This window comes from Accipiter gentilis, chromosome 30, assembly GCF_929443795.1.
Source record: "Accipiter gentilis chromosome 30, bAccGen1.1, whole genome shotgun sequence".
NCBI lineage: Eukaryota > Metazoa > Chordata > Aves > Accipitriformes > Accipitridae > Astur > Astur gentilis.
In genome coordinates, this window is record NC_064909.1 from 15,797,840 (window position 1) to 15,811,253 (window position 13,414).

Consider the following 13,414-nt stretch of genomic DNA (forward strand, 5'->3'; position numbering starts at 1 on the left):
ACCAGGGAAGACTTTTCTGAACTCATCACCAAGCAAATGGCTCCCAGAAGGGTGTTTATTTTAAAAAATGGAAAAGTTTTTCCACAGTTCTTGACATTATCAATACCATTACCATAGTATCCTACGAAAACAAAGCTTCATAAGTAAGCAAAGTTACCTGCATGCCTAACACTATTTTTTTTTTTCACAGATGCAAAGAAAAACACCTATTCTGTTTTGAAACATCAGTAACAAGTGGATGGTGTTTAAATATTGAATTTTTAGTACTCAACTTGAGACTACCTGTTCTAAATAGATCACAGATTCATATCATAGAATACCAGGTTGGACAGGACCTCAAGGATCATCTGGTCCAACCTTTCTTGGCAAAAGCACGGTCTAGACAAGATGGCCCAGCACCCTGTCCAGCCAACAGACAAACAACTCAATACTCAGTTCCTTTAATAAATAAGAACGTTCCTTAAAATGTCTATGTAAATTATCTTCTTTCTTCTCATGGATCTGGATCTGAGGAGTATACAAACTATACAATAGTGGGAAAGTACTGCCTAACTTACATTTCTTTAATATAACAAATAAAACAAAACCCCAGCATTGAGATTTGAATGTCATTAAATACATATGCAGATGTAAAATCATGGTTCGAAAGAGATCAATTAGACTAGAAGTTTACAAAAAAGCCTCTGCCACTCTCCTGAAAATTGCATCTACTGAGGTTGAATTTAAGTCAATTGTATTGACATGATATCCTTAACTCTGGCACCAGCTGACTCGGCTGGCCTGCAACACCAGACTGGGCAAGTAATTCAGCTATCTGCTTCAAGATATTTTATGAAAAGTGTAAGTCACACGTACCTTGCTAGGTAAGTTCTGAGAATTTGGGGGCTTTTCTTCCTACATTTCAGTTGTATAAGTATTTTAAACACTTTTTTGCAAGACCATAAAAAAAAATTATAACGATAAAAGACAACCATCAATTATTGATACTTTTATAAAGTATGCAATACTGAGAGAAGATCAGTTACTTACTAACAATAACAGAAGATTTACCAGTTGAATTCTGAGCTAATCATGTTTTTCTTCTTAGCTAGACACAATTTTCCAGTTTCCTGTTATCTGTCTACAGTCAGCTTTCAAGATCCCTAATAAAGCCTATTGAAGGGACCAGCTCTAAATTCCTGTGAAGTAGCACACAGCAGATAAGCTATTGAGAGTTCTGCTTAATATATTACGCAAATGTAATTACAAATCTCAATAAGATTATTACTGATGCTATTTGAATGTTGCACAAACTAGTATCACACCATCAGACACTTTCAGCCAAGAATTCTCATTACCATAAAATACAAATGAAGTTAAAGCCTGCAGTATGAATCCCACAGAAGCATGTGTATTTCAACTATTTCACACACTAGCTGCATTTTTACCTTAAAAGTACATTTTGTCTTCAGTAACTGCTGCACTGTATTCAAGCAGACCAGTTATAGAGAATTTCAATCATAACAGAACCCAAGAACTACATCAGGATTGTGTCAAAATGTCTAACAGGATACCAGAAGCTTCTTCATCCCAGTTCAAGATATTCTCTGTTTTCATGTGGCAGCAGGAATTTCCTGATTTTTCAGAACAACTCTATTATTTCATCACTCTCTCTAGAATAGAGGGATTGGAAGATTTTTGATGCTGCTAATATTCTATACACACATTACATTGCACCAATCTGGTAGTAGGGAATTGGGAAGTAATAATAGAGCCAACACATTTGTGAAATGCTTATTGATCTGAATCGCACAAGCACAGTCAAAACATTATACAACACTTCCTAACCCACAGAAATCAGTACCTGCAACTGGAAGACACACGCTCAAGGTTAAAGTGAAAATCTGGTTTTTACATGATACTGTCCAAAATGTTACAGGTTTCATGTTAGTTTCATCAAGATACTGTAAGATACACACATTGAGTTAGCGTCAACCAGGAGGAAGACAGACACAAATACATTGAGACAGGCAACAGTTTTGGCAGGCGGCAACACATTCAAAAGATAAATAAGGAAATCAGCAAGCTGTCTTGCATTAATGTAGATACTGGCAGCATACAGAAGTTACTAACTGATTTAAAAATTATGGGACAGAAATTTTGGGCATTGGTATATTCATAGAAAAAGCAAGAAAATAACTGAACAAGCAAACCTGGATAAGAGAACTCTTATCTCCCCAGGGAAACCGCACTGAGCAGCTTCTATGTTTGTTCATGTTTCTAACGGAGCTGGTATAATTGTTGATGACACTTTGGGTTTTTTTAAGTTTATTTTAGGCATGTCAAGGTCAGACATCATCCTTTATTAGAAATCAGTTTTCCTTAATTGGAATTAAATCTGTGAGAAGGGATGAAAAGGTCTAATTTGAAGTCAGATACTGCAACACAAAAATACTGCATTTCTTGCCCATGACATCCTCAGAACCCTTCTGATTTTTTAATAAGGGACAAGTTAATCAAATGGGAATCATGATGTTTTACATTTCAGCATTCACAACTCCTCTAAGCACTTGACTGTCAAAAGCAATCGTAACATTAGTAATACAGAATCTCAGACAATTATTTTCCAGGAACTATGGTTTAAAGGAACAAGGTAAGCAAAGACTGAATCAATGTTTATGAAAGAGTTGCAACTTGACAATATTTTCTTTTTTGGGTACACTGGACAAAAGCTGTAAATCATGCCTTTGTTATTTAATTTCCTGCACCTTTGGGGGTTTTGCATTCTTAAAAAGGAATACCAGCTTTGTGATGCAAGTGAGTAGAAAGAGAGGAGCTATTGCAATTAATCAGGCAGAAAACACGTACACTATACTAACATTATACAACTTTCACTTCCCTAAACAAAATGCGTAATATTTAGAATGATTATAAGGAATACCGTGTTAGACCATGCAAACAATGGGAGCAAAAATCTGAGTTCCTTTGCATGCGCAATTCATCAGGATCAGGTAATTTTGGTCACAGTATTGTGAACTGAGACAAAATCCCACATGAAAATGTTTTAATAGTTTTTTTTTCACACAAGAAAGAGTGCCACTGAAAAAACAAATGACAGCACTAGTAAAGATATTGGTAAGGAACTGGCTAAAAGAGAGATGACAGTAATGAAAGCGCAAACATAATCAGAGAAAGATTATTAGTGGTAATCCTCCAGGGTCAATTGTGAAACTGATTTAACATTTTAGTTAATAACCTTGGCACAAAAATAAATGCATGCTAATAAAAATCTGTAGATAATCACAAAACTAGAAAGCAGAAGTAACAGCAGGAAGACTGGAATATCAGACATAAATAAATGACTAAACTGAAGACTATAATAACAGAAATTGCATTAAATTTAATAGTGTAAAATGTAAATATCTGCCTATTGAGTGTAACAGCAGAAACTTCACCTACACACTAAGACCTTATCAACTGTACGTGACAGAGGGGGAACTGGGTACACCAAATAATTATACCTGCATGTACTCTTTCAGTGTGATGGAACCATGGCTCTTGGTTTTGTGGGGAGAAATACTGTAGCAGAGAAAAATACTGCATCTAGAACACAAGTTCTTTCTAAAATGTCATCTGGAATGTTATTTACAATCCTTGTCATTAAAGTTTCAGAAAGTTGAAAGTTGTCTTGACAACTTTAAGAGTGAATGACAACTTGAAGAATGACCACAGTCAAAACTGGCATGAAACACTACTTCAAAAATTGTGATTTGTAAAAGAAATCCCTAAAATTTTAACTTACACATAAGAAACTTCAATCAGGCTACCAAACATGTGCCAAATAACTGTAGCACCAGTAGTATGAAACAAACCAAAACAAAGTAGTCATTGTGGTACAGAAATTTAGTTCTTTTTCATCACTACTAAACTCTTTAGAGTTCGACCCACATGTAAATAAAGAAACATTATATTTTTCCAACTCTTCTTTCTATTTTGCAACACTTTCTACATGATCAAAACCAGACTTTGAAATAGAGTACATGTGGATTTCTTATCTTGCTTTATCTATTGCAGTCCCAAAACCTACTAGCCTTTTTGGAAGTATTCTGCTTACTCTCAACTGTAGCTTGGCTGTCACTACACCTACAAGGTCAGAGAAAAAATTAACCTGGGCTGAAACTCCATAGCTCTATTGCTCTGCTATAAAAATGAAAACATGTCCAGCATATGAAATTACATATGTGCTTATTTCTCACTATACTTGTACTCCACTTTCTTCATATATTAAGGATATAATTAACCATCTTCAGAGCGAGCATGTAAAACTCCCATACACCTCAATGGGATGTCATCTGATACCTAGCTGACCATATTCACCACTTCATTGTCAAGAATCACTATCAGTTTCAAGCTCTTGCTTCTTTGGTTTTCACAAAGCTCTCCTGGCTTCTGCTTATCACTCTGTTGTCTGTTTGGCCCTTTGTAAAGTTACCTCTTTTCAGTCACTATGACAGCCCTTTACATGCTTAGCATGCAGCTGCAGACTGTAGAAAGATTTTGGTTTACCAGATTGGTCAGTATAGAAGTAGTTCTGGTAACAATTTATCTTTTGCTAAGCAAAAATACTGCAGCACATAGACAAGTAAGCATATTGAAAATAAGTGTGCTTGTTGAAACATAACATACCAATATATTTATATGTAAAATTAGCATTAGTCTATGATATTTCTGGCATCTGAAGAATATTGTAAGAATACGCTTTTTCTAGAAGATCACTGCACTAGAGATCAAAAGTGCACTTTCATACTTTTACACAGGAATATTTTATAGTTTTTTTAAAGCAGCTCTTCAGAAAAAAACAATAGCTTTGTTTAATAGATAGGCCCCTATCATGTTTAAATCACAGGAAAAAGATAATAGTTAGAGGGAAGGAATATGAAAATAATACATTCATCATTCTTACAAAACAGAAATTAAGGAAAAGAATAAAAATGTATCCTAAAGACTCTTATCCCATAAACCATTCAGAATGTGTTCAGGCAGGTTCAACCTTTAAGACAATCTTTATTCCAACGAAAAGTGAAGGAAACATGGAGGAATAAGGTAGACCAAACTTGAAGCATATGTCTGCAGTTCTTCTACTATGCCATGTAATAACAGACATAAGACATAAATAGTTTGATATGTGTTTTTTGCTTTCATTGTTGTTAGAAAACAAAACCAAAACATATAGACAAGCATGATCCAGATATAATAAGCACTGTAACATCTGCCTAAGACTTCTGACAGGGAAGAAATACATTTGGTCTAAATGCATCCCCGTATCTCCAGTACCTGCAGTAGCTTGGCAGAAAAATATCTCAGAGCTTTAAAAATAATAAGAAACATAAAGAGTGCACTGTTTGCTCAAACACACTAAAATCACACTTATTAAGAATAAAGAATAGTTATTGAAAAAGTCTTTGTATTCAAGTTGCGTAATATACTTTTTTCTTTTAACATAAAGCACAAAGCACAATGCTTGCTTAAAAATAAAAAAATACAGAATTTTTAATACCTCAAATAGGAAATTAAGGCCTGAATTTTCAGCCCTTGAACTTAACCAGAACCCTGAAAGAGCTGTACTTGCATAAATGTAAATTCCTTTCTGTGCTAAAAGTTCACTTTCCTATATGAGGAAGATGTAACTTTGCTCCCGTTACAACAGATCAGATTTTAGCCCCTCCTCCCCTTTTTTCTTCTCTTTTAGGCAGTATTTTCTCTTTTGTACCTTTCTAATGCCTTTTTCCTGGACTTTACATGCTATATCTGATTTAAAATTACTGAGTTACAGTGGCAGTAATACCACTGCTTCCTCCTGCACAAGGAAATGCTAAAGGCTGCCCCCCAATAGCTAATAAAGAAAAACTGAACAGCATAAACATCACAGCACCTGAGTCAATAAAGATTTTAATACAACTTTTCAGATAAAGCTCCACAAGGTCTTGCTTCCCTGACCCCAGCCACGAAGCCTTCCATAACTGAACCAAGTGTGACCTTATGCAAGCATCTGCTTTGTAAGCAGTATTCTAATTTGCAGGATGTTAAATGACCTATTTTTTTCTCACGTAAGAAGATAAAACCTAGTAATATTCTGCTGTTATTAAAAAGGAACATGAGGTAGGCTCTTCTAACAGTACAACAGCTCTTCTGGAAATGTAACAGGGAAATGCTTACTGTAGAACAGCTTCAATGCAGACAAGGTTATTTGGACTGATACTTCCTTAACTGCCCTTTCAGTAATCAGATTCTTGCACTAGTATCTTGCAAGGATATCTTAATTTACTACGAAGAAAAGGAAGTATTACATTTAGTGGTTGGGGCAACAGCAATTTAATTCAGAAATTCAAACACCATATTTCTACTTGCCATATCTGAAAGTTCAGCTAGTGAAGACATTCTCAATCCAAATGTATCAAATACTCACTGGGAAGAACGCTCTAGCAAGAAACTAGATAAAAGACAATGGTTTAAAACACCTCTTATAATGTATTCAAGCATCCCAATTTTATGATTTTATATTAGCACTGCAGGAATATTAAACAATAAAGCCAAGTTATTATTACTTATTTATACAATGACAAATCTACATGACACTCAAATTCAGATGATAAGCAATTCGTCCTGTGCAGCTTCTGATCTGATCCAGTCTAATCTAATAACATAAAGCCAATTGTATTTCAAATAAAAAGAAAGAAGCAAAGGGCCCATAACCGTAAATAAAATAAAGGCATTCTAAGGAGGAACTTGGGGAACACATAGGGTACTAATAAATGAAACCTTGAGACACTATGGAGGTAGTTATGAAATAAATACTGTATTCACAAAGAGAGAATGAAATGGAAAATCTGTAGAAGAAAAAACGTGAGGCAGTTAGTCTCGTTCTAATATAACAAAAAAATTGAGACTAATGAAAACTCCATCACACAACTGCCATCCTCCTTTCTGCCTGCATTGTTCTGAACTTTACAAACGAGAACAAAATCACTCAAAGCGTTAATTAGCAACTCTATCCTCAGCCACCAAACAATGAGCTAATTAAACCCTCAGAACCACAGCCACCAGGACTAAAAATTCAAAAGTAAGGAAAATGTTTTTGTCCTACTTTCCTGATGTTGATTTTGGATATAAAAAAAAGTAGTAGGAGAAAATATTTCCAGGTCTGAAATAATCAGAAAAGAATGAGTGTAAAATTATAGCTTAACTCACATAAAAACAGCTTTCAAATGGGAATGTTTTGTCTTCAAAAATTTATTAAGTTAAAAAGTTATTAAAGTTATTTCTGAGGGTATTATGGCTAACTACATTTAAGATACCCCATCTCCAACTGCTTCTTATGTCCCTTTTTCTGAAAACACCTCCAACTTCATAAGGCACTGAAACAGACCTCGTATCAGAGCTATGACAGTTCTAATGTGGACTTTTTTTCCTGCAAACACCATAGAAGTCAAATGAATCTTTATGCTAGTGGCAGCAGTATGTCTTGGAAAGTTCCATCACATTTAGCATCCACTGACCCTTGCTATAAACATTATTACTTGGAAGGCAAGCCCAGGGTTGTTTTTTTTTATATAAGACTTTTGGCATTAAGAATTTTCCCATTAAGGCACAAGGTTAAAAAGGACCCTTTTCAATCAAACTTTATTTCTTGTCTGTCTCTCTCATTTTCACTTTTAGGACGGTTTACACACTTCTGTTTTATGACAACCACATCCAGTTCCTACCTAAACAGGATTACATACCATCTGACAGAGTGCTCACATCCAGCTGCCTTTCAAGCAACAGCGCCCAGAAATACACCAATCTACATAAAAAAGAAAAAAAATCTTCATCTACACATTCCTCCTTTTCATATGAGTCTTCTTTCTAATAAAGGTGTAATTGTCCTAGCTAAAGGTCTGGTGGAGACTCACCAGAAAGATGGAGGGGAGCGTTCCTTGCCTTGCTAGCCTTCCTCAACTGACAATAATCAAGAGTTTCCTTCCTTTGGAGGTAGGTATAAGACATGAAAGGGGAAAGGTTTATTTCTGAGGGTAACTACATTTAAGATACCCCAACTGTTTCTTGTGTCCCTTTTTCTTTAAAATCATAGAGTTGAATAAGTCACCAGATATTTCAAGTACCACTCAATGGATGTAGGGAAAAAACAAGCACAATGTGATGAACGTAGATTTTGTTGGAAAGACCAGCTTAAAGATATTTCCTCCTATTCTCCATCAAACAGATTAGAGAATTGATCCAGTTTAGCTAAAATGTAAAGTTACTTTTAACCTGGACTGGTGTCGTCATTCAATTCACTGCACAGCCCCACAAACCTTTGTTTCAGCACAGCAGAAGGGATGTTTGGAGCTTGGGTCTTAGGGAAGAGAGGAACAATGGGAGAAAAAAGGCTGAAGGATACATCTGTAAAAGCACCTCTGCTGAAAGGACTACTCAAGGCTACTATTGCTTAAGGCACTAGACTTCAGGTTTCTAAATTCCTTCTGCTCGAATAACACAGAATATAGGTCTATGCTAGCTCATTCACCCACTACACAGCTTTCACTTAAATTAACACTCCCACTAGACACAATACTGCAAGAAACCATTTGCCTTCTACATGATAGCACACCCAGTGTGATCCACTAGCTCTTGGCACTCCAAGTATATATGGGTCTTTTATTTCAAAATGCTTCTAGGTCATCACAGGCTCTTTCAGAAATCCTACCAACAAATTCTAGTCAAATAGTATTAACCACTATACAGTCCTCACTGCAGGTTGAATGCCACCCTAAGGGGGACTACGGGAGCAGTTGCCGGTGTTTATAACATGTAGGGTCACAGGGCAAAACAAAAGCCTAGAGTCTGTAAGGATGACCTTTGTTTCCAGCCCCTCCTCAGTGTGAAAATGGAGAGAAAATACAGAGCCTAGACTCACGGAGCCCTCCTACCTCTGTAAAGGAATACCTTGTAAGGAAGCACTAGCTTACCAAATACTCACTAAAATAACTTTCTGTCCTGCAGTTTTCCATGTAAAACTAAACCATGCAACATCTCAAAGCAATACATTTTCAGTAGACTATCAAAATAATCTTATGTTATTTTTTCCTTATTTTTCTAGTCCTGTTTCCTTCACTCTCAGCACTTTGTAAGGACATCTTCATGTGTGTGTTCGACATTATGTCTGTTGCAAAGTTTGGTAAACACTTGAAATATGTTGTTGCTTTCTTTCAAACCCACAATTACGGTTCACTTTACCAAAGGCCAGAGCACTTGGCTCATCCTTGTGCCAACTCAACTCAGACATACCGCGCAATGCAGCTAACTCCCTTGATGGGCCTTCCACCCCCAAATTTTCCACTTGAGCAAATTAATGATCAGGAAAGATGGGATACACCCAGAAGACAGAAAACCACTTATTCAGCAAGTCAAAAATGGATATGCTGGCACTGAAACTTATAGTTTCAAGTGAAATGCATCCTACAAAGAATCCCAGATTTCAGCTGCCTGCTAACTACAGTAAATATTTCAGGGATGTCCCCCAAGATGATTTTTACTGAGGACAAATAGTACCTTCTTGTTAAAAGCAAAGAAGAGGCTGGCTTGATAGGGAATAGACAGTTCTCTTATCCCTCTAACGGATTTATTCCCTTATGTTCAGTATTTCTCAGAAAGGATGTCACTTCCACAGAGAATTCTGCTGCTCTACATTTTAAGAATTCAAATGTTCCAGTGAGGCCCAACTTAAATTTCAGAAGTCGATACAGAAAATGGAAAGGGAAGGGGGGGGGGGAATGCATCTGGTGGTTTAGAATGCTAAAATCCTTCAGAGAGAGGGACAGTGGCAACTAGAAATTCAGAAACACACTGATCAAGCTAACTGTAATCTCGCATACCTTATGGAAATAGGTGTCTTATGCTTTGCACACCTATCTTTTCACATGCAAAAGACAACATCTGAAATGTATGTAACTTGAGAGCTTGCCCTGTAGTGTTAACTATCCTCCCATAAACTTAACCAACAAAAATAATAATTAACATAGGTGTTTCATAATCCTTCCAAAATATTTTCCTAGTAAGAAGGTAAGTGAGGATTGTTTTACCATTCAACAGAAGATGAAGACTGTTTAACATGGGTGTGTGCCAATATATGAAAACTATTTTAAATGAATATTTTTGCAGTGGTCTGGAGGATCATGAGCCTAAATGTTGAACACTTCATAGCTGCAAATTCGCTCTACACTGAATCACTGTGCAACCCTGCACAGAACAAACAGATGGAGGAAAGAAAGTCAAGATGAAAATGACTTAAGCACATTAACACTTATAATTCTGTACTATTCAAGAAGCTGGAATGTCCCAAATTAAATTTAGGACAGAGACAGACTTAAATGCACCCTTACTATAAAGTAAGGGCTGCCTCAGAAGACAGCACAAAAAGGCAGTGGCACAGGCACACTCAAGGGGTGTGCAAAGCATCCAGTGCACACTCACTGTGCCTAGGACTAGTACCTGCCCAGAGCGTATCTTCTGCAGTCCTCAGAGGAAATTTCTTTCAGTGGCAACCAAACCTTCTAAAGTCTTTTTTACTTAAAAGGATTCAGACAAAAACAAGCACTTTACACCTCAATTTCCACCTTACATAAAATGGAGAGAAAACTTGGCTCACCAATAAAATAATTAAGGAGTTAGTCTTGGTTGTAGGAAAAACAAGTTTTACATGTTTGAGGTAACACAACATGCATAAAGTGTAACTACCTAGCTTAAGCTGGTAAGACTTTTACTCCAGCCCACACCTGGGTATTTCATAATGTATGCAAACATAAACTTTTAACATATCTCATGAGGAATTAAATAACAGTACAACCTTGAAACTGAAATTAATATTAATGCATGTAGAGGCGTTTTTTCAGGAAAAAAAAAAACCCAACAAAAAAAGGTGCTACAAATCTATAAAAATAAAACCACAAATTGATGTTGATTCCTAATAAACATAAAACCTTACCCTGCACAATGCTACAGTTTGCAGAAAACTAGCACAACACAATATTTAACCTTGGCCCACAAGCTAGCATCACTTTGTTAGTACAACTTAGTAATTTAAGGTATCAGGGGTAGGTGTAAGCTTTACATGAACTCCTAAGTCGTGCATTTGTGAGAGAAAGACATATGTATGTACTTCCTCACTGTGAACACCTGCACATATACTTAACTTCAGTGAAGTTTTCTTTCTAAAGGTAGTCTTGGAGCTGTCAACAACATTTGGTAATGCCAGTGCTGGTGCATTTATAACAATAGCAAAAGCTAAGATACACATTAAAGAAAAGGCCGTTTTACTAACATTCTGAGCCATCATTTAACTACCAGGTAAAATACCACATGACTTGTTCACAGAAATTAATTCATCAAAAATGACAAATTATGAAAGTTTTATGTTCTGATTGATGTTATCTCAAAAATATTATATCACATATTTATTTAAACTAAAAAGTACATAAAAACAGGGGAAAAAATTTAAAAGATACTAAAACCAGTAGTATTGATGTTATTTTCAGCTAGCAACTTTTCTCCTTCAATTCAGTAGGAATCAGGAGACAGCTTCAAAAACATCATGCAATTTCTCTGCACAATTCTACTACTACCTAGATTTTTATCTCCTTCCCACTATAAATTCATCCCATAACCCCGCAGTGCTAGTGCAGAAATGGCATTCAAATTTGGTCTCCAAAACCTGAAATACAGTTGTAGCAATTTCGTTTAAGTAATGCTGAGATTGCTCCTATTTGATGTTTCAGAACATTGACTAATGTACTTTAGGAAAGAAAAGTGACTTGCATTTGACATTGGAGTGGTCTGCACACGAACCACAACTGCAGTCAGTATCACTCCCAAACAAAACTAACTGACAACAAAAAAGTGATTAATGATAAAGAAGAGCAAGAGGAATGACACACTCAGAATAAAAATAGAAATACAATTTTTAAAAGGTACAAAAACATTCAGAGAAAAAGAAAATTACTGTCAAAGTACAACACTACAGTTAATGTGAAAATCTATCCTGAAAGAACTGGGGCACTAAAAGGAAACAAAACAAAAGAATCTGCTACCTCATTGTATGGAAAAAACCTTGAAAAAAAAAAAAACCATGCCTAAAGCATGTTTTCTAGCTCACTAGCTACAACTCAGACCAAATCCTGATGCATATTGGCTATTCATCTGAAATATCACTACTAGAGCTGTTACATTATCCATCTTTTAGTAGTATTTTCCTTCTTCTCCTATGCTCTTTGCTGTGTGCAACACACTCCCAAAAATAATGCGGCCACCACAGTTAAACTTTCAGGAAAAGAGCATTAGTGGCATTTATATGATGTGTTTTCTTTTTCTTTCTTTTGCTTTACCAGTTGCAAATATCCTAATAAAACTAACAGTGGAACAGGTCTCATTTCAAAGGCTGATCATTTAACACATACTCAAGTGCTCTTTACATTTTTAATCTTTGCAAAAAATCCCCTTATAAACAGGCATTGTATTACAGTAGTATTAATGATAAAATACCAAAGTGGCATTTATAACTTTATAAACATGGGAACCTCACTGGCAAGGCCACAAATCAAACAACAAAGGACTGGGAACATATAGAGCCTTTTTGTTGTGTTGTTAAACATTCATAGTAATAAATATGCAAGCATAATAATTAGTATCTTGAACTGCAATGCTACTTAACTTTCATCCAAAATTTTACACCAACACCTATTGCATCTTGGGGATGCTAACTATTTGAGGATAGAAACATCTCTTCTGCTGCATATTACATGCTTCAGTGCTGAATTACAAAGGTTTTGATCTGTTTGGAGGCAAACGTAGAGATGGTGGGCATCTGCTCTTCTGTGAAGAGTTACTACCCCATATGCAGACTCATTGGGTAAAATACAGCAGTTTATGTAGTACATGAAGTACTCTACCTGGTAACAGGAGATAGCATCTCAACAGTTCACCCACAAACACATTTTAAAAGATGGATCCAAATTAAACTGAATACAAAAACCTTTCACATCAGGTCCTAAGCAAACAAACAGTTTCTCAGAAATAAAACAGCTGAAATCTTCAAAATTCAAGAAAAATTCTCTGCTTGGGTTTTTCCACAAGGCGTTATCACAAAGAACTTGTTTTAGCAGGTAGACACAGTTCTTCAACAAAACCAGCAGACTTCAAAATATTCCAGAAGAACAATTTGCAGCTTAGCACCTCCCCACCTTAAAGCACTGCTTCGCTACAGCTCTTTCATGAAAAGCCACAATCTCAAAGGAAACAATAAACCAAAGAAACAAACCAAAACCAAACTGCAATACACCTTTTGGACAAAAAAACAACCAACAACTTTTCTGGACTGAAGCAGCCAAGTGGGAACAGTAGA

The 13,414-nt window shown here is 36.0% G+C and overlaps 1 protein-coding gene across 8 annotated transcripts in view; it reads right to left on the reverse strand.

Moving 5' to 3' along the window:
- Nucleotides 1-13,414, reverse strand: part of CDC42BPA (CDC42 binding protein kinase alpha) — a 191,519-nt gene that overhangs the window by 97,927 nt on the left and 80,178 nt on the right. The window lies entirely within an intron of this gene.